The sequence below is a fragment of the Pollicipes pollicipes genome, unplaced genomic scaffold, assembly GCF_011947565.3.
Source record: "Pollicipes pollicipes isolate AB1234 unplaced genomic scaffold, Ppol_2.1 Scaffold_6686;HRSCAF=7923_pilon_pilon_pilon, whole genome shotgun sequence".
NCBI lineage: Eukaryota > Metazoa > Arthropoda > Thecostraca > Pollicipedomorpha > Pollicipedidae > Pollicipes > Pollicipes pollicipes.
Genome location: NW_023596921.1, coordinates 43,878,719 through 43,906,480, shown reverse-complemented (window position 1 = coordinate 43,906,480; position 27,762 = coordinate 43,878,719). Strand labels below are relative to the sequence as shown.

The window sequence follows — 27,762 nt, the reverse complement described above, 5'->3', positions numbered from 1 at the left end:
GACACCACCCTAGTCCCGGTGTTCTGGACATCGCCCACGTCGTTAGTCAAAATTGTCCCACCGCAATTTTTTATTGCAACTAGCACATTTCGCACACAATCTTTCCGACGAACGTGGCCGTTCCTCGCGCTCGGTAACGGGAGAGCGGGACTCGACGCCGGGACAAGGTGTCGTCGAGTGACCTCCTCGGAGACGGCCATATGTGGGGCATTGGTGAGGAAGCCAAGATGAAACTTCACTTCAGTTTTGCTTATCAGTGGCACGTGTGTTTATCGCAGAATCATGACTATTTTGGCATTAGACTGGCAATCAAGTCGCAAATTATTAGTGACAGTGACAACCATCAGTGATTCAATATCCATCAGATCGGGACCACTGAATACATCCCTGAATTCAGATGAATCCCGAATGCTAAATGCGAGATACAATGGGCTTCCGGCTGCAAGCCATCCAAACCTGCTACAGATGTTCAACCTTCCGCTAGATCAAGTAACCGTGCGTTCGATATTGTTGACGATGACCTGTCTCATCAAGCATGAAGGCAGTGCTGAGACCCGAAAGGTCACTAGCTTGTGTACGTGGATGTGATGCCTTGAGGTAATCCTACCGCATATAGTCCAGGGACGACAAGTTGGGCCAGTGAGAAGCCCACAATATGGCTGACGCGGCCTTCTAACAAAATAGTCCGCCATCCAGTCTAGTAAGACTCGTAGCGTGTGCGATGTCTCCCTGTCCTGTAGGAGCCATCTTTGTCCTTATCGATCCCGTGAAGTTGTCCCTTGACCCCCAAAAGGGTATCAGAGCGATGTGGTGCTTTGAGGTGATGTTGACGGGCTCTCGTTCACGCTGATAATAATATTGTGCGGAGCCAAGACTGACGAGTGTGAAATCATGAATGATTACCTTGTTTTTTATCATGTTTTCCATTGCGGGCAATGAAATCCCACCACACTCCTGACTGCATGAGTAAGACACTTGTCCCGCATTGTCAGGGACCTTGGATGCTGCGATAGATGAACCGACACGATGATCGGTCTCAAACGACTCCGGGTGTAAGAGCTGCTCGAAGAGCGTGACCTACAAACCACTCACGTACACATTAGTGCATGTCCACAAGGACTTCAAGCTGCTCCGCCTCCTCACCACGCCACCAGGCCCTGCAATATGTCCTTCCGTTGCACATGGACAACGGTAAACTATCACGTCCATTTTCCACGCTTGGGGCAATTTGGTCGGCGCTCGTTTTTGAGTCGCGAGCGTGAAGCGTGGTGCCCAAGGATGTAAAATGTTCGCTGCGGTATGATTGGTGCATTGATTGTCCCTGTCCAGGAAACAGTTGATTAAATTTGTTCTGGGATACCCTACAAATGGCGTCACGAAACGGGGAAATGTGTGTGTAAATATATTTATATATATATATATAATATATATATATATACATCTATGCAAATTTAACCAGGGCTTAAAATTATGTATTACAACAGCACGAACGTAAACGCTAAGGATAAAGTACGAGATACACATGCGGCCACTTCGCCGCTTTAGGCAGCTTAATGACATGGGTGAAGGTCAGTGGCTGCAAACGCTAGATTGAGAGAGCTATAACCAAACGAATTACTTTCCCGTTTTGGCATCCAACTCATACAACCAAGCCCCCATATCAGCGTCTCATCACACTGATCGCATCAATGGCGAAGTCATGTAAACCCCTACAGATTCCTTCGGTACATTGGACACACCACCGTTGTAGCTTTCTTAGGATATTTTCCGCCTGAGATGTGTTGGCTTTGGGTGTTCAGCTCTCAGTCCTGCTTCTCTTTCACGCTCACGAGACCTTCAGTATGAAACTTAAAAAGAAGTGTTTGACATTTGTATAGGGTTTCAGCTCTGAAATAGACGTCCTTATAGATCATTCGGTGCGTGTTCCAGCCCGGCAGCATTCGCCAAGCCGCTTCTGTGTTATCTCATGCATCTGATTAATTATGAACATTTGATTGTGGTTTGTGAGATATAGCTTTTGTGTGTTGGAAGACCAATAATGGTTGAGTGCACCACACCTTCGCATAACGGCCAAGTACAGTGTGCTGTGGTATTTATGAAAAGGACCCATCTAACTACTTGCCAACGAAATCAGAGTGAGTGAAGTTTTGAAAATTTGGGCTGCTTTTCTTAAGCCTTTCAGTTTAGATGCTTGCTCAAAGTTGCTCAATTCGTGCAGCCTGGTGTTTGTGGCGTACTACGTCTGCTATGGGTTTGTGCGAACTGGTGCCCTCACTGTAGAAAATAAAAAACATGTTTGTCGCATGATTGTATTGCGAGTTCGCAACCCACTGATGCAATCAGGAGTGTGGTGGGATTTTATTGCCCGCAATGGAAAACATGGTAAAAAAACAAGGCTAATCATTCGTGATTTCACACTCGTCCAGTCCTTGGCTCCACACAATATTATTCTCAGCGGTGAACGAGATCCCCTCAACACCCACCTCGAAGCACTACATCGCTACCGCTCTGCTGCCCTTTTGGGGGTCGTGGGACAACTTCTCGGGATCGATCAGGACAAAGATGGCTCCTACAAGGACAGGGAGACACCGCACACGTTACGAGTCTTACTAGACTGGTTGGCGGAATATTTTATCGGAAGGCCACGTCAGCCGTATTGTGGGCTTTTCACTGGCCCAACTTGTCATCCCTGGACTATATGCGGTAGGATTACCTCAAGGCATCACATCCACGTACACAAGTTAGTGGCATTTCAGGATCTAAACACTGCCTTCAGACTTGAGATGAGACAGGTCATCATCAACAAGATCAAACGCACTGTTGCTTGACCGGCGGAAGATTGAACATCTGTAATAGGTTTGGATGGCTTGCAGCCAGGAGCCCATTAGATCTCGCATTCAGCACTCAGGAGTCATCAGAATTCAGGGATGTATTCAGTGGTCCCGATTTGTTGGATATGGAATCACTGCTGACTGTCACTGTCGCGAATCGTGTTATGCGACTGAATTGCCAGTCTAATTGCCAAAATAGTCATGATTGTGCGGTAAACACACGTGATGAGGAAGCCGTAAGTGAAGGTTTATCTTGGCCCTCTTATCAATGTCCCATATATGGCCGTCTCGGGGGAGGTCCCTCGACGACGCCTTGTCCCGGCGTCGAGTCCCGCTCTTTCCGTTTCCAAGCGGGAGTAACGGCCACATTCCGGTCGGAAGGATTGTGTGCGAAGTGTGTTTAGTTGCAAGAAAAAATTGCGGTGGGGCAATTTTGACCAACGACGTGGGCGATATCAAGAACACCGAGACTAGGGTGGTATCGGGTTGATGGTGTGTTGACCACTCGCCTCCCTCTCACCGCTTGCGCGTTGGCCATTGACGGGTTAACAGTGTGCCGTGTGGGGGGATGCCTCCTCTCGGATCAAAACCATGTGTGCGATGGCCGGGAATCGAACCCGGGTCAACTGCTTGGAAGGCAGCTATGCTCACCACTATACCACCATCGCTTGTAATAGTTGCAAATGCTGAAAATAACGGTCACCCAGTACTTGGTTTTACTTAAAAAGTGACAGTGGGCCAGTGAGTGGCAGGCGTAGTTGTTATAGGCCGGACTGTCGTTCGACGTTTGACGAAATGACGTTTATTAGACAACTACTAGCATTCCAATCACACGAAGGTGGGTCCTGGTATCCAAAGGGCGCCTTGGACGTTTCAAGAGGACGCCAAATGGGAGTTTTGATGTCACATCAAAAATAGATCCTCATATTCCACGAGAAAAGATGTACGAAAGGCACCTAAAAGGCTCTGAAAGTAGCGTTACGTGTCTTACATTATTCTTTGATGACATCCTCTTGCCATCGCATCTTAAAATTCCGCCGATTTCGAACGTTTCATTACCTTAAAAGGAATGTTCCAACTTTGAAGAATTGAAGCAAGCATCGTATAGGACGATACTCAATGCGTCCAGGTTTATGAACTACGCCATCGTACCTCGAAACAACATTGATTGAGAGCCAATTTATCGCCGTTATCTCTAGAAATCGTGCTCACAAACGCCAGATATGAGCGTATCGACCGTTTTTGTATTCCCCTTGATCGCTGCCAGTAGTGCCGGCAGGAGGGGCACAGGGGTCATGTGCATCCCCCTTAGGTTCCGAGAGGCCCTTCGGGCCCCTCGGTGTCTACAACTGAAGCCTAATTTGAGGACTTAAAGGGCCCGAAAGGCTGACCGGAGGTTGTATTAATGGGCCCGGCCCTGCGGGTCAGGAACTCTAATGTCATCCAGGGGGCCATGTGCGCTAATCAGGGGACCCTGAGTCGATCACGGCCTATATGTCGGCCAGACACCACCAATTAAGTATAGTCGGCACCGTGTCGGCATGGCCTGGTGACCCATTCACCCAGCAGGAACAAAGCAGGAGCCAGCGGTTTACATTGTTCGGGACCCCAGCTTCTGTCAGGGGTCCCACAGTGCCTCACAGGGGGTCCTGTGTTGGCACGGAGCCCGAGTCGTCCAGAGGCAAGTGTTTGAGGAGGCTTGAAGAGCCTGGAGAGCCCACCGGGGACCGGCGATCAAGGGCCGAATTGGAGGGCTTAATGGCACGAAGGGTTGGCTCTAGGTCACGTAAGGAATTGCGGCCCTAAGGGCCGTTACGTGAATTATCAGCCAGTGGTTTTCTGCACCTTTTGAAAACCCCTGAGACAATGCCGGTGTCTCGGTTTGGCCGAACAGTTACCTCCCTGTCAGTCAGAACTTTGGGGCGACCATTTCCCCAGCAGGGACAAGGCCAGGTCAGTGGTTTGCATTGACAGGGCCCCCTGCAACAATGCTGGGCTTCTGTATCGGTCAGGGGCCAGTGCCTCACAGGATGTCTAATGCCGGCCGAGTCTCAAGTCGGTCAGGGGAGCATTTGGTCAACATAGACAGGGGCGGGACCTCGAATGACAGAAGACCTCTTGCGTTGGACTGGGCCCCTCTCACAAAAGAGAAATATTAAAGCTTATGATGAGTGTTCACGTTGAGACAAGAGAACGGGTCCTGTGCTAGTCGAGGCCCGCAATGCCGGACGGCGGGTCCTCCAGCCCAATTCCAGCACGAGCCATTAAACCGAAGCCCGAAAACTTTCCGCGTCAGGAAGGGGCCGATGCGATATGATGTATCCCTTTAAGGGTTTCCTGATCGACCAGGGGTCACGCACCGTGCCGTCAGAATGGCAGGCGGAAGACACCCCGCGGTGGGACGGCCCTTCAGCTCCTGACCGGAAACAAAAATGTGCCCCCTAGTGCTCTACTCAAAAGACCCCTTGCCTGGAAATAATAAGTCTCATCAGTGTTGAAGAGAATGGGTCGACATAAGTTTAAAAACGAACCTTGTCATCCCATGTTTGCCTAAGAACGTTCATTCTTTTGCAGCATCGATTAGTGGAACAACTTACGCCAAAAGGTTTGAGCCTGCTCGCCCCATATCTCGCGAGCAAGGACAGCGATAGTCTGGGTTACAGTTTCCGGAAAACCAAACGGCCTTGGCCACTGTAACACAACGCGCCCCGCGCGATAACGATCGTCTTAAAATGATAGTTCCGAATGCGTTTCAAAATTAATTCGCACCGCTGAAAGAAAAGACTGGGCGTTTTTTAAACTTTGAGGTTGTTCTTAAAACAGATGAACAGTTACAGCAAAACAAAAAACTGAAGTTCAGTTCCGCCACCAGATCCAAGCCAGCGCCACTTCGCGGCGCGGTAAATGCCATTGCGTTAGTAGCACCAATCTAAGAAATCGCATAGCGAAATATGCGCGTGGACGACCTTTTAAAAGTGCGATTTAATGCCCTAAATCGTTCAGAGGTACGTCTTTCAGATGCGTCATGACTTTCGTCTGCCCGTTGGCCATGGCTTAATATTAGCCACAGAACCGCCGTTCCAGCGCCTACAATGGCTGGGAGACTGCAACGCCTGGCGTCGAGGTTTTTGTTTCTAAGATCTGCTAGCGCGCATGTTCAAAACTACGCACATAACGAAGTTATGACGAAGCCTCATAACCCCTTCTTAACTTCTATTGGTTCAGAAGGGGTCGACTGGACCATTACAACATGGGAAACACCGGCGATGTATTTCATGCATTTGTTTAACGCATGATTTCTTCAGTTTATGAAGTATAAATTTCAGTCAGAATTCATCGCGCGGTAGCTCCCGGCCTCTGTTCAATTTACACAAGGAAAATAAGAGCATAAATGAAAAGCATTCCCTCATTAAGAAATGTGCCATATCTGACGATTGTTTGGGGGGGAGGGGGCCTTCTCACTATCAGCGGGCTCTTTGTCAGGCCTGTGCCCTCCACCCTTGCCAGGGCTCTGGCTGCGCGACTGCTGAGCGATCTTGAAATAGTCTCACTGAAATAGGTTGCACGTCTTTGCGGGCGTACAGGTAAACAGGAGGCCTTAGGTAAGGCTGTAAACTGTGTCGAATGATCTGCAATGTTTTTCTGTTTAAGCCCCCATAAAATATGAAACACTCTCTTTAAAAGTATACCAACTGTGATGTATACCAATACGTAATGTTTCAATAGCGTCATACATGTCTGAGTGACTTTCAAATTGGCAGCACGAAATAAGCTGCGCGAGATCGCGCGCGTCGAGATTACAAACAAGAGAGTTTGGGGTCTGAAAAGAAAACGTGGCTGTAAATCGCAGAGGATGATCTTGAAAATAACTCTCTAAGTTCAAAACCTCACGCCAATGGGGAACCATTCCCTTTAAACCGGTCACTACTACTACGTTGTGCCTTGCCTTCACCTCGTTTCTGAAAAACGCTACATTTCTTGCTGTATACGAGAGGAACAAAACATAACGCTCTTCACCAGTTTAAAACGATTGTCTCACCTTTGGACCATGTGTCAAAAACATACCCTCGGGAAACCTCAGGATCATTTGCGTATATTAATAGCACCGGGTAACGCCATTGGTTCACGATCAATATACATTACTTAGCCTCCTTTAAACCTGTTGGCTCAAAAGTGGCACCGCTGCCGGTGTGAATAACACCAGTACAAATGAACGTTTGTGAGTCAGACAGTGGGCAGCATGGGCTAGCTACCGAGGAGGGCATTGGTGGAAGTTTAAACTAGTGCGTCACTATAGACCATGTGATGTTCCATTTCGCAAGGCCAAAGTACACTTTGCGAGGAACCATGGTAGTAAGCGCCACATGGAAGAAATCGAAGTCGATTATTAGGGAAACAATTGGACAAATTAGTGCGCTGGAAATATTACATAGCACACCCGTTGGAAAAAGCTAACTGTAAAGTTTTACTTTCATAGCAGTGAACAGGGCATCCAAGAAAAGCTTCTCCCAGGAGCGTTTTTTTCAAATTCAAATTCCGAGCTATTCAGAGAATTTTGAGAAAGTCTTATCTACCGTACACTAAGTGAAAAGCAAAAGAAAGGTGGCATGCTTCCTTTTGATTAGTACCTTTGAACGTACGCCTACCAAGGGTGTCCACACCGAGATGTGTTATCAGTAGCAAAACCAAGTGAGACAAAGGAGTGTCTTGGCACTGGGGCCCAAAAAGTACGTGGCATTGCAAACGTTTTTTCCCCCAAAACTTAAACTGCCGAGGCGCGAGCCGACTACAGTATCGCCACAAACCAACGCCTGGCATTGCAGCCACCGCATGCTGAGAGGCGGCAGCCACCACAGGTAACAGCAAACTGTGGGCGGCAAGCGATACAAAGTAACTTAACCCATCAAAACGGTGCTGCAAAGTGCTGCTTAAAGCGACACGCGAGAAAATGTACCGTTTTAAGTTTCAATATGCGGTTCAGACATCGCTTTAATGATTGTCATATGACAGAACCTTAATGTGTTGTTGAATGTGAACTCGCACGAGCACGTTTGCCAGTGCTGCTTTTTGACTTCACGCGTAAAAACTCACTTTTCTTAGACAACCGATGTACTGCAAACACAACCATGCACATCATCTGACTCAGAACGTATCATCTGGTGTACAACTTAAACACACAGCAGGACCTGCAGTCTGCACCAGGGGCGCGTAGATAAGAGTGACAGAATGCACATTTTTCTCCTGGCCAAGCCTGCGTATTCTAAGCCCCGGCCCAAACAGCGAGTGCTCAGAGACCGGAAACCCGAAGCGCGTGTTCTCGGAGATTTCACGGTGGCAGAAGTACCGCGCAGCTTGGCCCTGCAGGTTCCAAAGCACCGCACAGCTTAGCTCTGCAGTTGCCAAAGCCCCAGTCCCAGTCCTTGTCCCCCCGCCCCCCCCCCCCCCCCCTAGTTCTCGATAGTACGGCGCTGGTCTCGCTCTGCTATGCGGAGGACGCCCGGGCGATGCTGCACTAGCCGCTTCCAAGGTCCTGAGACAACAGGGCTACGTTCCTAATTGGAAAATGTCGCCAAATCCTCCGCCCCTTCATGTAGAAGTGTATGACGTCATAAAGCACGTCACCTACGTAATCTCAGCTGTTTTCCACCAAACACTTTTGAATCGCCGCGGAGACGATATCCACGAGCCGTGACAGTCAGATTCAAACATTTAAGGTGTATACTTCTCAACATCTGCCTATACCATAAACGACACAAATGAACGACATCAGAGGCATATGAAGGCAAATAATCGCACCCGACTAAGTAAAATGTTATGTTGATGAATCAGCATTACGCGAAAGTAATGACATGAGATGTTCCTGTCCTGCCACAAACACGAAATTTCACCGCCAGATCGATGGGAACATAATCACGCAATTTCGCTACAAATACCATTGAATATTCGCTGATGATGTAGCAATTTGGTGTGTACATCACTCAACAGACACAGCTACTCAAGTCGTCCAATTAGTTCCGTTCAGTTCCACAGCATTTCAGTATCGTTTGATGCACTGAGTTTGAAGTTATCTGTGAACAAATAAACCAGCACAGTTTTTTCAAGAGATGATAAACAGATACATTGGTTGCTAGATCCACCTACCATAAACGGGAAGTAGCCCCCGAACTTTTGTATAAATTTCTTGGCATATCTCTTGATTTACGCCTGATACCAGGAATAAACGTGGACTGGATAAATGTGAACCGGACAGTAGTGGTAGCCTTATTCTTCGGAGAAAAATTAGGAGAATGAACATAGAGATGTGTTGATATTTCACCCCTTCTGCTATTGTTTCGATGAAGGCATGTTGCCAAAATATCAACCTACCTATATCCACACTCTTGTGGTATTTCTCCGAGGTGTAAGGCTGTTACTACTGTCTTATCTAAGCGAATGCTGCTCCTCGCTAATGCACTGAACAACTTGCGTAATTTTGAACAGCATTAGCATGAAGACCCAACGTAGTCTCAATGTCCTTCGCGCTCTGCTTTCCACATAACTGGGTGGAGACAGAAAAAAACCCTGAGCAATCTTTTCAGCTGTTTATTTCGATCAACAACGAATCTAAATATTCTATATAAACATACCTTGGTCGCTTGAAGCAAGAGCTTATTGATGATTCCAAGACGCTGCACTGCAATCGATACCTGGAGCTTTACGTGCGACTCCTATGTGTGCCCCATGGGCAAGAACCAATCTTCTCTTTTTAGCCATTAGGTCCCAAATAACTTTATTCAGGTAATCGTTAAGGCTTGATCGCTCATCAAGTATCCTTCTAGCCCTTTTTTTAGCAAAACGTCGGAAAATTTGTAACCGGCTGCACTGAGACAAACCCCCACGGTGAGAATTAAATACATCGACTCTGCGAGCTGTAAGGACACCCGACATAGTTTTGCTTTGAGAAAACCAAATCAAACGAACTCTTGTTCGTCATTAAATCAAGATTAAACAAGTTCAATACAAGTCATTCGTTCTACACGTTTTACTTCACCGATGCATCCAAGATTGAAAATAAGGTTTTTAGAGGTTTTCTTTGTCACAATCAAGAAGACATTCAGACTTCCTCCTCTGATCTGTTTTCTCAGTAGAATTAATCGCAATGTCGCAAGCATTATTGTCCATCAAATCCCACTGACACCACGGTGCGGTACCATGTCTTGCTTTTCAATCAATGCCTCTAAGCTATCAAAGTCCTAATTCCATGTTGAATCAGGCTGTTTTTATAGTACAGCCAGCCACCACTGCAACTGTCCCGGAAAAGAAATAATAAGAGCTAATGTAAGGCGAGTTCATTTGGTGCGCAAAACTGAAACAAAGGTCCGTCATTTGTGTATGAAATCTAGATAGCAGGAATGAAGCAGTTCATTCTGTTAATAACGCGTAATCGAATCAGCGTTAACTCGACTGAGGATGGATCAAACATTCTTTACCCACTCTTGCCGGTTCGACCGCGATAAAATCAGTCCCCAATGCAGTCAATGTAATGATTTAAAGACAGTCATGCATCTTCTTCTTGACTGTCCGAAACAACGTCTTAAATGTAATCCACTCACGCCGTCCGCATCCAATCTCGGTCTTTCCTTGTCTCTTCCTCTTCTCCTTGGTAACGATCACCCAGCTCTCAACAGAAATTCCTATAATGGTTTGACCTTTCTCGGCAACAAAGCGGATTCCACTATCTAGAAGTGTAAGCAATAGAATAATAAAACGCATAATGCATTGCCGGACTATGCATGCTGTAGGAATGTCAAAACATTAAAATCAACCAATACCTCACCAGGCCACTTTACCAGTTGTTAATCGGTCTTCATGCGCCAACACCGATGACCACCTGTACGCTCTGCCTTGCGCCAAGTACGCCGACACCGCTGACCACCAACGAGTGCGCCACCCGGGCCTGGCTGGGGCCGCCGCGCCATAAACGAATGCATCAGGGTCCTCTGGCAACAGATTGGACGGCAGGACTATACCAAGGCATGCTAAATCTCAAATTGATAACTGTGTGGCGATCATACGTGCAGTTTCCGTCAATGATTGTAGCAACAATGCAACTTAAAGGGAATGTTTCACATTTGAAGATGTTGAAACAACCATCAGATCTGATGAAACAGGCCACTTATGATTGTTTGCATACTTTTAAGTAGAAAAGACTGCTCGAGACAACGCAATTTGTTCTTTTTTGAAAACATGTTCCCGAAACGACAATGCTTCATTGCGTCATTGTACGCAGCAAAAAATCAATTGAAAGCCAGTTGATGGCCGTAATATCTGAAAATCGCGCTCACGAACGCCAGGATGTCAACGACTTGACCATTACATTTTTCTTGGCCTTCATCGCTGCATGGCTTCTGAAATGGCAGAATTTAAATGACGTTATTATGACGGTGTCATAAGAAAACTACAGTTGCTCTGCGATGCGCCACTGATCAGTGTTAAACTTTTCTGACATATGGGTGGAAAATGCACATTTTCAATGATTTGTACGCATCCTTACATTATCTTATTTTCCATACGCTCCACCAAACAACAATAATCTAAAACACTAAACATGTTTTCGAGAGTACTAGAAACTGCCATTGAGAAGTTAAAAAAGGATTTGGCCTATGGCCTTTATTTATTCCCACGTTTAATGCGGGTAATAATTGCATCATGCAATGCCGCATTCACTGGCTACAATCTGACCTTATGTTTCAGATCAAACAGAAGAACCAGCGCCCAGCCTTCATCATATCCTGCATCCTGCAACACATCGTCTGCAGGAAATGAAGAGCATTGTGCTTACTTCCTGCGACTCTCATGCTGTGATCCCGCATGTCCCAACCTGTCTGTGTTTGACCTGCCCTGCACCGTCTATCATAACACAAAACTGAGACCCAAATCCATCCTTCTTTAGTTTATTTTGAATTGAAATGACCACATGCTTACAAAACATGACATATTCTTGAATGTAACATGTAATGAACGAAAATGCAAAATGTAATACAATGTAATGTAAGTCTAGTGTAATAATAAACGTGACATGTTCATGAATATAATACAATGCATTACAGCCTCATATAGAGGTACATCTAATACTGAACAACATTTGATGACAATAATACAGCTAGCATTGACAGATCCCATCAGCCTGCAATGAGGCTGGAAACTACAATACACATACTAATAGCATATCCAGCATGGCTGAAATTTTCCGTAACACTGCATGGTCATGGGGACACACAAGGCGACGCATTCAGTGATGTTCAGTTGTTGTTCGGTGACGAGTTCCGATTTCTCTGAATTGTGTCTGTAGATGATTAATGGTACGAAAACATCGAAAATTACCTTTATTTTGTAATATCCTGTGACCTTTGATGCCAAAAGATGGTTTAAAAGACAGGGAATTCGACATCACAAAAATTACCGGCCGATTTGAAAGCTGTAAGCATCAAAATATTCACAAACGCAAGGGCAAGCGTGCGCCAAAAGGTCTTGACCCTTCAAGGTCACATTTCTAGGTCAAACGCAGGCTTTAATGACGGGAACTGAATATTCCTCAAAAATCATCGGCAGATTTTCAACCTACAAAAACAGAAAATTCAACACAAAACGCAGTGTCCGTCAAAATGTCCTGACCCTTCGAGCTTATCCCGCAAGGTCAAATTCAGCCTCAAAGGACAGGAAACCCAATATCACCCAAAAAGTGCCGACCAAATTGTAACTCGCAAAGATCAGAATATTCATCACAGAAAAAATAGCGTCCGTTAAAAAATCATGACCTGTCAAGGCCATCCTTCAGTGTTAATTTCAGGCTTAACAGACGGGGGAATCCTTTTCACCCAACAATTACCGGGTGACTGTTAATCTGCCAGAACCAGAACATTCATTACAGAAAGGACTAGGCGTCAGTCAAAAAGTCCTGACCTGTCAAGGTTACCCTTCAAGATCAGACACGCGCTCACGGAACGGGGAACTCCATATTACCAAAACATTACAGACCGACATGAAACTTGGAACATCAGAATATTCACCACAGAAAAAAAACGGCGTCCGCCAAGCTAGTCCGTGTCCTTTCAGCCCGCGTTTGACCTTGAAAGGTGTCTTTGAGACAACTGGACAGAAACAGAAGAATGGCATGACTTTTTGACGGCCGCTAGTTTTTTTCTGTGGTGAATATTCTGACAGCTGCAGTATGAAATCGGTCGGTAATTTTTTGGTGATGTAGAGTCCCCCATTCTTTGAGCCCTTGTTTGACCTTGAAGGATAGCCTTGAGGAGTCAAGACCTTTTTAATGACGTGGTGGTCGTCTTGCTTGTAAATATTTTAATGCTTGCATTTCTTAAATCGACAGGTAATATTTTGTGATATCAAAATCCCCGTCCCTTGACCTCGCTTTCGATTTTGAAGGTCACATAACATTGCAAAATAAAAGTAATTTTCAATGTTCTCGTGCCATACTTTCTCTCGAGACCCTTTTCAGAGAAATCGGAACTCGTCGCTGAAGAAAATCACTGAAAAATCGCCAACTTCACGGACATATTGCTACCCCAGACGTAGCACTCACTCATGACTGGCAGCAAGAACGGATGAAGTTTGGACGCATATAAAACAATACTTTAGAACTCTGTCATTCTTTGTCATTTTATCATTCTGAACCGCGTCCAAGCCTTCAGAGGACGTGAGTTCCAGGCCACAGACATGTCTTAAAAGGTTCTTGGTAGACGAGCTTACCGCAGGGTCGGCCTGTTTGTTGACCGCTGGTTGCGTCATCCGCGCTGGTTGCGTCATCAGTCACCATCTCAGACGCCGCTGGTTCTGGCGTGGGGAGTGCGGTGCAGTCATCACCGGGCCGGCTAGCTCGCCAGCTTCTCAGTCGTGGCTGCTCCGACCCTCAGTCACTCTTCTCTACATCCTCCATGCCCCCCCCCCCCCCGCTGTGTGTGGTCATAGCGGGAAGCCAAATTCTTCCTCTCCCATCTAGAGTGCATTGGTTCTAAACGCAACAAGGCGCTCAAGAGTCGCGCCGCTCAGCTGGAAGTGAGCGGAGACCAGGGACGTGCGTCCCTGGTCTCCGGAGCTGAGTTCACACACCAAACCCATCGCTCACATTCTCTCCCATGCATAATCCCAAAAGCCGAGCCGACCGTTCAGCCGCCAGCCGTGGTATAAAATGTGAGACACCACCACGTTTGGCATCACTTGGTCCCACACACCCTACGGCACAACATGAAGGTAAGTGTTCAGAAGGTGGAGCAAAGAACAGGTCGCAAAGTTTCCACTACGTATGTGAAACAAAAGTCATTGTCTTCAATGTGTGTTCGATGGAAGGGACCAAAGGAATGTTTCCATCATACTCTAAATGAAAACACTTCGTTTGCCAGATCGTTATTGTCTACAATACTGCTGCGCATTATGTCGACAGTGTGCTCTAAGGGGCAGCAGTAGTTCTGAGGGACATCGACGAAACAGCGGTCTTGATGTACCGTCTGCAGACGTGCTCAGACAAATATTACCGGCAATACTCAGCATTTCGTACATGACGGCATGTCTGTCATCGATAAAGCCAACGTATTAACACAGTAGGTAACTACATATGTTTAACGACAGTCAGCGCTATAAAACATGGGGCACGTTTTCAGGTCTTCTTGGTCGTCGCTGTTTTGGCCGTTGCCGCCGCAGACGACGCCCCAGGCTACAGGGCCCCGGCCCACCATCAGACAAGCTACGCCCCCGCCCCTGCTCACCGCCAGCCCAGCTACGCTCCGGCCCACCAGCAGAGCTACGATCAGCCACCCAAGTACCACTTCAACTACGACGTCCACGGCTACGGAGACTACGAGCACCAGTTCAACGCTCAGGAGGGTCGTGATGGCTACAGTACCCAGGGCTCTTACTCTGTTGTCCTTCCCGACGGCCGTACCCAGAAGGTGGCCTACAACGTCGCTGATGCCTACTCTGGCTACGCCGCTGACGTCACGTACGAGGGTGAGGCCCGCTACGACCAGGTCCACGCCCGCCCCTCTTACCATCCGCAGCCCAGCTACAAGCCCGCCGTCAAGTCTGCTGCGTCCCACTACTAGAAAACGAGCTCCAGCAGACATAAAAACTGGTCGAATGTAGTTATGAAATGATTGTTACTGAATATATCGCGCAACATTCTCTGACACCTTTGCACCGATAGCACCAGCCCCAGTGGCTTTTATCCCTGCTGGATGGAATCAATAACATCAAACACTGAAAGTATCTATGCAGGCGGTTTGACCTTCCCAGACAACTTTAATTGCCATCATGTCCTTGATCTTGCATTTTTCTCAGTAAGTCGCTATGTGCTTCTAAATTTCACCTTGACACTTATTAGGTTCAGTTCAACGTCTGGTACCAAGCATGGGCGCGGTCTCTCTCGCTCTCATGTTCAACACCCTGTAAACATCACAGCCAGGCTCACAGTGCATTGACACAGGCTGAACATTATGCTGAAATTCTCTACTGTATTAGGAACACGTTGCGGTACTGACTGCCGATCGATACTAATATCTTTACTGTCATGGTCTTTATGGTGTGGCATCTGTGGTGGCATAAAGGAGTTCTCCAGGCATCATGTCTGGCCATTTCCTCATAACAACTTTTTAGTTATGACCGTAAAAAGTGGGTTGGCATCGTCGTAAATGCTCCTGAAAGACGACCCAAAATGACGTCGGCAATGCATCCATATACGTTCTAATCACCTGAAGACGCGTCTTCGTATTATGCATGGGACGTCTTATGTGTTTCAAGAGGACGCCGAAAAGACACTTTAATGCCACATCAAATGGGTCCTGAAGTTCTATTGCAAAAGATGTCTGGAAAGAAGGTTAAAACAATTGAACATGGCGTGATACATATCTCTTGTCACCGCGCCTTCAAATTGCACCAGCTGGGAACGTTACGGCACTAACGGGTATGTCCCACAATTGAGGATATGGAAGCAACTATCAGACATGGAGAAACCCTACTCACTTAATGTCATTGGTGCACTTTTGAGTGAAAAATACTTCCCTAGACAGAACCATTTCTCTGTCAGGCAGATGTCTAACGCATTGCGTTAATAGCTACGTCACCGCTTAGCATATGGAAGAACAAGATTTCAATGACGTTATTATGGCGTCAGGATGCCTGGGTGACCTTTGACTAGTTCCCTGGAACAGTCCGCACATCTTTGCAACCGTGTAGCTCAGAAGCCAGAGAGGCTCAGGTCTTAAGGGCTGGGCTGTGAACTGCACAGAGTGATCTACAAGATGCGTAAGTGCCTCATGGTGCAGATCATTTTTCTCTCTCTCATGCTATCTCTATATGTGTGTGGTCTGTATAACATTGCCAAATCGACATATGACACCAATGAAACATACGAAAGAAATCGAAAATGGCAATTATCAGGCTTTGTGAAATGCAGAAGGAGTTCTTTATGGTGAGAGGGATCTGCGGACAATTTGAATGCTGCCATATGCTGTTTATTCCGTGTTGTTTCATGGTGCATCCGGTAAAGTACAGCAAACAACATATAAGAGCCTGCGTCTAGTTCTTGAATACACCTCATTACAGAGCAGCGGCTGTGCCGCGTTGGAATGGGGTTTGTGCTTATGCACAATGTGATGAGCTGCGGACACTTCCTATGAACCCGACACATCCAGCATATCTTACTCTCTCAGTGTACACACATTGGATGATGCATGCAACTTTAGAGGACAGGGTCTGTGGTCTATTGAGATGGGTTAGGACGGTGAAGCCTCTGACATATTTTGGTGACGAGACAATTTAAATCCTACTCTCTGCCTTCTCATTTGTATTAAGAACCTGGCATCACAGCGCATAAAGGTATTCTTTAGTACAGTATAAATTGTTATAGCCCAGGTACTTGGATCACTCCTCTATAAACAATATCGGTGATGTCAGTCAAACAATGTTTTGCAAGAGATGCCACTTATATGACATTTTAGGTACAATATGGTTGGGTTCAAATAAAGGTGCAATGACACAGCGGATATCACCATTATCCGGTATACGCGGGTTGATGCCGGCCTAACATTGTAGCAGAGCGGGGTTTTGCTGGCTGCATACCTAGCGGGCGGAGGCGTGCCGGGCTGTGAGCTAATATTTTGGAAAAAGCTGCGTCTCCAGCGTGTGCATGTGTGTGTGCGTGTGCGGCTACGAGCCCCAGTTCAACGCTCAGAAGGCCGTGATAACTGCAGTACCCAGCAGAGGGCTTGAATCGCTATTGAACTAGGGTGGGAGTGAAAAATTCCATCGCAAAAAGACCGTGCGGGAGTTAAAAAATCAATTCACAAAAGATGGAACTTATGAACTCGTGACTGATGCTTCCGCAAACAGAGGCATCTATTTAAAGTTGGCATGGATGTAATATGACGAACCTGATAATACTATTTCGCTTTTCAACATCTTAGGCCTATAAAGTGAAACAGAATACATTAACGCGCGCTGGGATAGGAGGGAATTTGATCCCCAGAGGGCTTTCCCTGAATGGTTTCTGAACGGCGTGGCGTAGCCGCGCCAAATTTGGCATAGCTGTAGAAAATTGCATAGCAGATTACTTGACAAACCAATTTTAGATTACCTTGTACGGTGGCTGACCTGTGACAAGTCAAAGTAAGCCCATAGTTTTAGCGAAGGCAATTTCTAGGGAATCGCTCAATCTGATACGACAACAGAGTGCTTGACGAAGACATACATCTCTGAGATGCTTTGCTAGGCACCACAAATATTGAATGAGCAAATTACGTTGGCCTGAGGTCGGGTATGAACGTCAGACCAAGGCCAAAACCAACCTGATTTATTACTATAGAGCCTGCTGTATGAGTTAGTTTTTGGTGCTCATTTCGAATTTACCGACAGCAGAAACCGCATCATACATCTTCAATTGACTTCTTAGAGGTCAGAACAGGCCATTGACCTAAGATGACCCGGGTCCAACTTTTTGTTTTAGGAACATACTGCCTAGCGTAACCTTTGTCGCTTGTTCAAATGCAAAACTCGAACAATCTTGTATCATTTTGGTCACCATGTCCTTCAAAGGGTCAAACAAGGCCAATGACCTCAAATGGGCTTGTGACCTTTTTCTTAGAGACAGTTGCCTTGGTTCTGGGTGCGCTTTGGAGACCAAACTGGAATTTGACTTTGTTTGACCTTTTTCGACTTGAAGGTCAAAACCTAAGAAGCTGAAACCTTAACCTAAGTGAGTTCGTGTATAGGTCAAGAGACCCTTAAATTTGGTGCCTCTAGCTATCCTAGTTCACGAGATCTCAGAGGGGGTTCAGATTAAACCCCCACACCCTAGCGAAGGGTGTCTAGCCGGCCAACCGGGCGCGTATTAAAGCATAGTAATGTCATGACAGTATTATGAGCATAACAAGTTATTAACACCAATAATTTGATGCTGCACTTTTCAATTCCCTTCCACAGCACTTTTAAAACAAAAAAGCAGAGGAATTCAATAACAATATAACAACAGAAAATTCAACAAGCATAAAACACTCAAACAAAAAAACAATATTGGACTCCTACACATCAGCCCATCACCAAGTCAAACACAGTATACATACTTCTGGGTTCTGTCAAGATGGGGTCAGGGAAAAAACATTATCTCATTGTTTCTTACAAAATACTAATGCTTATTTCCATGAAAGTAGCCTATGCCTAACCTAAGGAGGCCTTACATCATCTCATCCTGTATAACCTGTTTGTATCACAGCAGCAGTTGTGGGTCACTGATTCTTGCACGATTCCTATTGCCACTTGCCATGCACTTGACCAGTTTAACCTAACTTAGAGTAGCCCATATGATGAACATCATCTCAACTCATCTATCTGTTGACCTAAAGCTAGTTTTTGGCTGGTTTCAACTTGAATCTTTATTCAGTTCATTTGTGAATGCTGGTTGACATCAGATATACTTGCCAACACACAAATCAAAACACTTGAAAGCACTTTGAGCAACTTATTTTGACTGTAATGGTTAACCTATGTAAATGGCAATAATGGGTATGCTGCCCAACACAATCTCTCTTCTCCAAAAGAAACATAACTTTAAGATGACCATGCCAGTATTGCTGCTTGCCTTTTCAGCTGCAGCAAATGCATTTATTTGGGCTTGTTTATTCACATTTAATCACAAAGTTTGAGATGTTGGCTTCACATTTTAAGTGAGATGGTCTGACTGTTATATACTAATATTTAATCATATTATAATTGCTATGCAGTTTAGATTATCTCTGTGTTAAAGACATAGTGCATATATACAGCACAGTCATTTGACGTTCAGCAAACCAAGACAACTATAGAAAACATCTGGTTAAAGCAGCCGTGAGGGAGCACTTAAATAAATTTGGGGACAAGTAACCAAAAATATGGAACAAAATAAGCCCATTGCATGCTTTGTGGCATCATAACTTGTCTTACGACAAAACTGGATGGATTAAAACAGAAAATGGCAAACTCTGGTTACCAATCATGTGTTGAAAGCAGGTAAAACAAGTAATTGCTTGGTCGACAGGACACTCACTGGCTTCTTCTTTCTCCCCCTCCCCCCCCCCCCCAACAAAAAAGCAGTACTTTTTGCATGATCCGCGGGCAGATAGAGTCATCTCACTTTCCCCTAAATATGAATATCAATCATCCCCACCAACCTACGAGATTTAAATGCGGAACAAGTAAGAGGTGTCCATGCCAAACATATCCAGAAGGCAGAATTTCGCCATCAAACACTTCTGTATTAGCTGCGTCAGGTCTGCCCCAAGGCTCTATGTCGCAGTATTAGCATAGCCTTGGCAGGTAGCCTGGTGAGTCAGAAACTCGAAAGGCTAGATTTATCGTTATTGAGCACCGCCATGAACCAAGGAAACGGTTAACCGAAGGCTTAAGAGGGCAAAACTGGCGGTAAAAATAAGCTCCGTGTTTCAGATCACCTCCTTCATTCCCTGTGAATTGTTCACGCTTGGGTGCATATCAAACATGTTTGGGCGGCTGGCGAATTAATCCAATTTATGTTTGACATACGTACAAGTTTGCAGTTGGAGCATCTTGCAGAGAAATTGGTCAAAGTTTTAAGCAACAGATGGTATCTCCAAAGGCAATAAAAAAGAAGGGAGAAATAAAGTTGTATCACACTCGTTTGATACAACCAAAAACAAAAGTAGCTAAATAAATATAAAGACTGATACTTTTCTCGCAGAATTTTGTCATCAGCTGATTTGACTTAAAATCTGGTAATATAAATGCTCAAATGGTAGTATTCATCTGGAAAGTTTAATTTAAAAGACATTTCTTGAACTATTCACTCCTGCATTTCGGGAGTGGTGCAATTTAGTGGTCAAGTTTCCCCGGCAAAAAAGAAATACGTGGAGTAAAGTTGTCTACCAGGCCTTGCTGGTGTTTGCGCCAGGCTCTGCTTTTGGTGGTGTGGTGGTGAGACCAAAAGTATAAGGGATGCGTGAAAACCCTGCATTTGACGCGGAGCTGCAGATGTCGGCAATTCTAGGACACTGGTACCCAGGGATCTTACTATGGTGTCCTTCCCGACGGTCGTATCCTGAAGGTGACCTACAACGTCGCTGATGCCTACTCTGGCTACGCCGCTGAGGTCACGTACGAGGGTGAGGCCCGCGACGACCACGCCTACGCCCGCCCCCTTACCACCCGCAGCCCACTTACAAACTCGTCCACAAGGCGGTTGCGTACAACTAGAGCGACATCGAGCGAAAAAGTAACTGAAACGCCGGCTAGAGCTGGTAAATTTTGGCTGGGTGCAATGATGAGCCAGTTGCATGCACTTTATGGAGTGATTGTTATTCAATACATCTACCGATAAGCTATGTCATTTTTGTACAAACACACAGAACAAGGTAAAAGCACGTGCACAATGTTCACGCATACGTAAGGGTGGTGGGTAGCGTGAAACGTTAGACGTTTTGGTGTTAAGGACAAGACTGCTAGCTGTACCGAATGATCCTGAAAACGGCTATTTCAGCTGACACCCTAAACAAATGTGAAACACCTCCTTTTAACTTTTATACTGGGGTTCCGTGAGCGTGAACAGAAGCAGGACTGAGAGCTGAACACCAAAGCCCACACATCTCAGGCGGAAAATATCTTAAGAGAGCTACTATTGTGTATGTACAAAGTACCGAAAAAGCCTGTAGGGGATACATGACTTCGCCATTGATGCCATTGGTGTCTTGAGACACTGATGTGGAGCTTAGTTGTATAAGTTGGAGGCCAAAACGCACAAAGTAATTTGGTTGGTTTTACGCCTTCCAATCTAGCATTTGCAGCCACTGATATTCACCCATGTCATCAAGCTGTCTGAAGCGGCGAAGTGGCCAAGTGTATCACGTACTTCATCCTTAGCTTTTCCGTTCGTGCTTTTGTAACACATAATTTTAAGCCCTGGTTATATATGCACATATGCATGCATATATAAAGTATGCATATATATATATATATATATATATATATATATATATATATATATATCCTCGCCTCGTGACGCCATTTGTAAGGTATCCCAGAACAAAGTTACCCACCGTTTACTGAACAGAGACAATCAATCCACCAATCATACCGCGGCGAACATTTTACATCCTTGGGCACCACGTTCCACGCTGGCGACTCAAAAACGAGCGCCGACCAAATTGTCCGCAATTGCCCCATGCGTGGAAAATAGGGCTGATAGTTTACCGTTGCTTTGTGCAACGGAAGGACACGTTGCAGGGCCTGGTGAGGCGGTGAGAAGGCGGAGCAGCTCGGGACCTTGTTGACATGCACTAATGTGCACGCACGTGGTTTGTAGGTCACGCTCTTCCAGCAGCTCTTACACCCGGAGTCGTTTGAGACCGATGATCGTTTCGGTTCATGTATCGCAGCATTCAAGGTCCCTGACAATGCGGGACAGGTGTCTTACTCATGCAATCAGGAGTGTGGTGGGATTTCATTGCCCTCAATGGAAAACATGATAAAAAACAAGGCTAATCATTCGTGATTTCAGATTCGTAAGTCTTGGCTCCGCACCATATTATTTTCAGGCGTGAATGAAAACCCGTCAATACCAACTCGAAGCACTTCATCTTCACCGTTTTGATACCCTTTTGGGGGTCGTGGGACAACTTCACGGGATCGATCAGGACAAAGATGGCTACTACAGGACAGGGAGACACCGCACACGCTACGAGTCTTACTAGACTAGTTGGCGGAATATTTTCTTGGAAGGCCACGTCAGCCATATTGCGGGCTTTTCACTGGCCCAACTTGTCGCCCATGGACTATGTGCGGTGGAATTACCTCAAGGGACCACGTCCACGTACACAATCTAGTGACCTTTCAGGATCTCAGCACTGCCTTCATGCTTGAGATGAGACAGGTCATCGTCAACAATATCGAACGCACGGTTACTTAATCGAGCGGAAATGCATCAGAATTCAGGAATGTATTCAGTGGTCCTGATTTGATGGATATGGAATCACGGATGACTGTCCCTGTCGCTAGTCGTGTTTTGCGACTGGACTGCCAGTCTAATGCCAAAATAGTCATGATTGTGCGGTAAACACACGTGCCACCGATGAGGAAAACTTAACTGAAGTTTTACCTTGACCCCTTATCAATGCCCCACATATGGCCGTCTCGGAGAAGGTCCCTCGACGACGCCTTGTCCCGGCGTCGAGTCCCGCTCTTCCGTTTCCAAGCGGGAGTAACGGCCACATTCCGGTCGGAAGGATTGTGTGCGAAGTGTGTTAGTTGCAAGAAAAAATTGCGGTGGGGCAATTTTAACCAACGACGTGGGCGATATCAAGAACACCGAGACTAGGGTGGTATCGGGTTGATGGTGTGTTGACCACTCGCCTCCCTCTCACCGCTTGCGCGTTGGCCATTGACGGGTTAACAGTGTGCCGTGTGGGGGATGCCTCCTCTCGGATCAAAACCATGCGTGCGATGGCCGGGAATCGAACCCGGGTCAACTGCTTGGAAGGCAGCTATGCTCACCACTATACCACCATCGCTTGCGATCAATGCAAATGCTGCATATAATGCTGCACCAGTACTTGCTTTTACTTAAAAAGTGAAAGTGGGCCGGTGAGTGTCAGACGTAGTTATTATACGCCGGTCTGTCGTTCGACGTTTGACGAAATGACGTTTACAAGACAACTATTAACATTCCAATCACATGAAGGTGGGTCCTGGTATGCAAAGGGCGCCTTGGACGTCTCGAGAGAACGCCGAATGGGCGTTTTGATGTCACATCAAAAATAGTTCCTCAAATTCTGCGAGAAAAAATGTATGAAAGGCACCTAAAAGGCTCTGAAAGTAGCGTTGCGTGTCTTACACTATCCTTTGATGACATCCTCTTGCCATCGCATCTTAAAATTCCGCCTATTTAGAACGCTACGTTACGTTGAAAGGAATGTTTCAGCTTTGAAGATATTGAAGCAAACATCATATATGGCGATGCTCAATGCGTCAAGGTTTTTTAACTACGCCATCGTACCTCGAACAACATTGCTTGATAGCCAATTGACCGCCGTTATCTCTGGAGACCGTGCTCACGAACGCCAGATATGAACGCATCGACCATTTTTGTATTCCCCTTGATCGCTGCCGGTAGCGCCGGCAGGAGGGGGGCACGTGCATCCCCCTTAGGTTCCGAGGGGCCCTTTCGGACCCCTCAGGGTCTACGATTGAAACCTGCTTTGAGCGCTTAAAGGGCCCGAAAGACCGACCGGAGGTTGTTTTGAAGGGCCTGGCCTTGCGGGTCAAGAACTCTAATGTCGTCCAGACGGCCATGTGCGCTAATCAGGGGCCCCTGAGTCAATAAGGGCTTATATGTCGATCAGACACCACCAATTAAGTATAGTCGGCACCGTATCGGCATGGCCTGGTAGCCCATTCCCAAGCAGGAACAAAGCAGGAGCCAGCGATTTACATTGTTCGGGACCCCAGCGTCTGTCAGGGGTCCCACAGTGCCTCACAGGGGGTCCTGTGTTGGCAAGGAGCCCGAGTCGTCCAGGGGCAGTGTTTGAGGAGGCTTGAAGAGTATGAAGGGCTCACCGGGACCGGCGACCAAGGGCCCAATTGGGGGACTTAATGGCACGAAGTGCTGGTCGAGTTTCATTCAGGGGCTCCAGCCTGCAGGGATGGCTGTCAAGTGACAGTCAGACGGCCCTTTGCGCCTATCGAGGACCCCGTATTGATATGGGCCCATATGTCGGTCAGGCACCATCAGCAGCGTATAGTCAGCTCCGTGTCCATATGGGCCGGGGGTCAACGTCCCAGTCAGATACAAAGCCGGGGCCAGCGATTTGCATTGGTCGGGGCCCCTATATCTATCAGGGGCCCGCAGTGCCTAAAAGAGGGTTCTGTGTTTACAAGGGGCCCTGAGCCCACCAGGGGCGCTGTTCCATGAGGTACGAACAGGGCCCCGGGTGCCCAGCGGAACCAACGATCAAGGGCTCAGTTGGAGGACATGAAGGCCCGAAGGGTTGGCTCTAGGTCACGTAAGGAATTGAGGCCCGAATAGCCGTGACCTAAAATATCAGCCAGAGGTTCTTTGCATCGTTTGAAGACCCGTGAGACAATGCCGGTGTCTCGGTTGGCCGAACAGTAAGCTCCCTGTCAGTCAGAACTTTGGGCGCCCATTTCCCTAGCAGGGAAAAGGCCAGGTCGGTGGTTTGCATTGACAGGGCCCCCTGCAACAATGCCGGGCTTCTGCATCGGTCAGGGGCCCAGTGCCTCACAAGGTGTGTTATGCCGGTCAAGTCTCAAGTCAAACAGGTGAGCATTTGGTCAACATAGACGGACGACGGGTCCTCTTGCGTTGGACGAGGCCCTCTGACAAAGAAGAAAATATTAAGGCTTATGAGTGTTCACGTCGAAACAATGGAAGGGTCCTGTGCCAGTCGAGGCCCACAATGCCGGACGGCGGGCCCTCCAGCCCAGTTCCAGCATGAGCCCGTTAAACCGAAGCCCGAGACTTTTCCGCGTAAGAAAGGGACCCCTGTGATATGATGCACCTCTTTAAAGGTTTCCGGATCGACCAGGGGTCCCGCATCGTGTCGTCAGAGTGGAAGGCCGTAGACACCCTGCGGTGGGACGGCCCTTCAGGTCCTGACCGGGAACAAAAATGTTCCCTCTTAGTGTTCTACTCAAAAGACCCCTTGCCTGGAAATATTGGGTACCATCATTGCTGAAAAGAGTGGGTCGACATGAGCTTAAAAACATACATTGTCATCCCATGTTTGCCTGAAAACGTTCATCCTTTTGCAGTATCGATTAGTGGAGCAACCTACGTCGAAATGTTTGAGCCTGCTCGCCCCAAATCTCGCAGGCAAGGACAGCGATGGTCTGGGTTACAGTTTGCGGAAAACCAAACGGCGTTTGCCACTGTAACACCACGCGCCCCGCGCGAGAACGACCGTCCTAAAATTGTAGTTCCGCATGCGTTTCGAAATTAATTCGCTCCGTTCAAAGAAAACACTGGACGTTTTTTAAACTTTGACGTTGTTCTCAAAACAGGTGAACAGTTACAGGAACACGAAAAAACTGAAGATGAACCTATCAGTTCTACCGCGAGATCCAAGCCAGCGTCACTTCACGATGCTGTAAATGCCAGTGCGTTATTAACACCAATCTAAGAAATCGCACAGCAAAATATGCGCCTGAGCGACCTTCTAAAAGTGCGATTTATCCTTCAGAGGTACGTTTTTCAGATGCGTCATAATTTCCGTCGGCCCGTTGGCGACGGCTTAATATAAGCCACAGGACCACCGTTGTAGAGCCAACACGGGCTGGGAGACTGCAACGCTTGGCGTCGAGGTTTATGTTTCTAAGATCTGCTAGCGCTTATGTTCAAAACTACGCACATAGCGAAGTTATGACGAAGCTTCATAACTCCTTCTTGACTTCTGTCGGTTTAGAAGGAGTCGACTGGACCATTGTAAAATGGGGAACACCGGTGATGCATTTCATGCATTTGTTTAACGCATATTTTTCAGTTTATGAAGTATAAATTTCAGTCAGAATTTATCTCGCGGTAGCTTTTGGCTTCTGTTCAAGTTATACAAGGAAAGGTAGACCATAAATGAAAAGCATGCCCTCAGTAAGAAATGTGCCATATATGACGATTTTTTTTTTGGGGGGGGGGTCTTCCCCATCAGCGGGCTCTTTGTCAACCCTGTGCCCCCACTCCTGCCAAGGCTCTGGCTGTGCGACAGCTGCGTGATCTTGAAATAGTCTCTCCGAAATAGACTGCACGTCTTCGCGGGCGTACAGCTAAACAGGAGGCCTTAGGCGGGGCTTTAAACTGCGTCGAATGATCTTCAATGTCTTTTCTGTTTAAGCCCCAATACAATATGAAACACTCTCTTAAAAAGTACACCATTTGTGATGTATAGCTATACGTAATGTTTCAATAGCGTCATACATGTCTGAGCGACTTTCAGATTGGCAGCGCGAAGTAAGCTGCGCGAGATCGCGCGCGTCGAGATCACAAACAGGGGAGCTTAGAGTCTGAAAAGAAAACGTGACTGTAAATCGCAGGGAATGATCTTGAAAATGGCTCTCTAAGTTCAAAACCCCACGCCAATGGGAAACCATTCCCTTTAAACCGGTCACTACTACTACGTTGTGTCTTGCCTTCACTTCGATCCTGAAAACGCTACTTTTCTTTCTGGACATGAGAGGAATAAAACATAACGCTCTTCACCAGTTTAAAGCGATTGCCCCACCTTTGGGCCATATGTCAAAAACATACCCTCGTGAAACCTCAGGGTCATTTGCGTATATTAATAGCACCGGGTAGTGTCATTGCAGCACGATCAAGATCCATTACTCAGCCCGCTTTAAGTCTGTTGGCTCAAAAGTGACACCGCTTCCGGTGTGAATGACACCAGTACAAAAGAACGTTTGTGAGTCGGGCAGCAGGCAGCACGGGCCAGCTACTGAGAAGCGCATTGGTTGGAGTTTAAACCAGTGTGTCACTCTAGACCATGTGATGCTCAGTTTCGCAAAGGCAAAGTGCACTTCGGAAGGAGTCATGGTGGTAAGCGTCAAATGGAAGAAATAGAAGTTGTTAAGCAATTGGACAAATTAGTGCGCTGCAAATATTGCATAATAAACCCGTTGGAAAAAGGCTAACTGAAATGTTTAACTTTCATAGTGTGAAAAGAGCATCCAAGAAAAGCTCCTCCAGGAGCGGTTACTTCAAATTCAAATTCCGAGTTATTCAGATAGTTTTGAGAAAGTGCGATCTATCGTACACTAAGTGAAACGCACAATAAACGTGGCACGCTCCCCTTTAATTAATACCTTGAAGCCGTACGTCCGCCAAGAGCGCCCACACCGAGATGTGTCATCAGTAGCAAAACCAAGTGAGACAAAGGAATGCCTTGGTACTGGAGCCCAAAAAGTACGCGTCATTGCAAACGCTTTTTCCCGCAAAAACCTAAGCTGGTGAGGCGCGAGCGGACTGTAATATCGCCGTAAACCAACGCCCGGCATTGCAGTCGCCGCATGCTGGGAGGTGGCGGCATCGCCGTAAACCAACGCCCGGCATTGCAGTCACCGCATGCTGGGAGGTGGCGGCATCGCCGTAAACCAACGCCCGGCATTGCAGTCACCGCATGCTGGGAGGTGGTGGCCAACGCCGTAAACCAACGCCCGGCATTGCAGCTACCGTATGCTGGGAGGTGGTGGCCTCGCCGTAAACCAACGCCCGGCATTGCAGTCACCGTGTGCTGGGAGGCGGCGGTCACCCCAGGTAACACCGAACTGCGAGGGGCAAGCGATACAGAATAACTTAACCCATAAAAACGGTGCTGCAGAGCGCTACTTAAAGTGATACATGAGAAAATGTGCCGTTTTAGGTTCCAATATGCGA

The 27,762-nt window shown here is 46.8% G+C and overlaps 1 protein-coding gene and 2 non-coding genes across 3 annotated transcripts in view; all 3 read right to left on the bottom strand.

Annotated features, from left to right (window-relative positions):
* LOC119108387 (cytoplasmic FMR1-interacting protein-like) overlaps positions 1–27,762 on the bottom strand; it is a 95,487-nt gene that overhangs the window by 14,794 nt on the left and 52,931 nt on the right.
* TRNAG-UCC (transfer RNA glycine (anticodon UCC)) lies at positions 3,428–3,499 on the bottom strand. The gene has a single exon. It is a non-coding gene; the product is annotated as a tRNA-Gly (tRNA).
* On the bottom strand, positions 22,820–22,891 carry TRNAG-UCC (transfer RNA glycine (anticodon UCC)). Its single transcript has one exon. It is a non-coding gene; the product is annotated as a tRNA-Gly (tRNA).